Below are 1,043 nucleotides of genomic sequence, written 5' to 3'. Positions count from 1 at the left end.
AGAAGATGAATCAACATGCATAGAATACACCTAGAAGATGAATCAATGACTTCTGTTGAACATCAGAGGAGGTTAAACCTGAATCTAAAAGATGTTGTTAAGAAAGATATAATGAAACTTCTTGAAGCGGGTGTGATCTATGTCATATCTGATAGTAAGTGGGTTAGCCTTGTTCATGTAGTACCTAAGAAAGGTGGGATCACAGTTATCACAAATGAAAAGAATGAATTGATCCCTACTAGAAGAGTGACAGGACATCGCATGTGCATTGATTTCAGAAAATTAAATGCAGCCACAAGAAAGGGTCACTTTCCACTTCCCTTCATTGATCAAATGCTTGAGAGATTGGCTAACCACCCATATTACTGCTTTTTAGATGGTTATTCAGGTTTCTTCCACATCTCTATCCATACTGATGATCAGGAGAAGACGACGTTCACATGCCCATACGGAACATACGCATACAGGAGAATGCCATTCGGCCTGTGCAATGCGCCAGCAACATTTCAGCGCTGCATGTTGTAGATCTTTACTGACCTGATTGAAGACATTATGGAGGTTTTCATGGACGATTTCAGTGTCTATGGAAGCTCCTTTAGTGTCTGTTTTTCAAACTTGTGCAGGGTACTCAAAAGGTGTGAGAAGAAACATCTGGTGCTCAATTGGTAGAAGTGCCACTTCATGGTCAGAGATGGGATTGTTATAGGGAATAAGATCTCCGAGAAAGGCATTGAGGTAGATAAGGCAAAGGTCGAGGTGATGATGAGCTTGCAGCCACCAACAACTGTGAAAGCTATCAGAAGCTTCTTGGGTCACGCAGGGTTTTACAGGAGGTTCATCCAGGATTTCTCAAAAATAGCGAGACCACTCACCAGACTGCTCTGCAAGGAGATCAAGTTTGATTTCGACAGCGAGTGCTTAGCTGTGTTCCATACGATCAAAAGAGCTCTAGTCAGCGCACCTGTTGTACAACCGCCAGACTGGGATCTCCCTTTTGAGATCATGACTGATGCTAGCGATTTTGCAGTTGGAGCAGTCCTTGG

At 42.9% G+C, this 1,043-nt stretch overlaps 1 pseudogene; it reads left to right on the top strand.

Moving 5' to 3' along the window:
• LOC106324147 overlaps nt 1-852 on the top strand; it is a 2,256-nt pseudogene extending 1,404 nt beyond the window's left edge.
• Nucleotides 853-1,043: the final 191 nt, after the last annotated feature.

This window comes from Brassica oleracea, chromosome C2 (assembly GCF_000695525.1).
Source record: "Brassica oleracea var. oleracea cultivar TO1000 chromosome C2, BOL, whole genome shotgun sequence".
Lineage (NCBI taxonomy): Eukaryota > Viridiplantae > Streptophyta > Magnoliopsida > Brassicales > Brassicaceae > Brassica > Brassica oleracea.
Note: the sequence above shows the minus strand (reverse complement) of the source record. Positions and strands in the feature narration are given on the sequence as shown.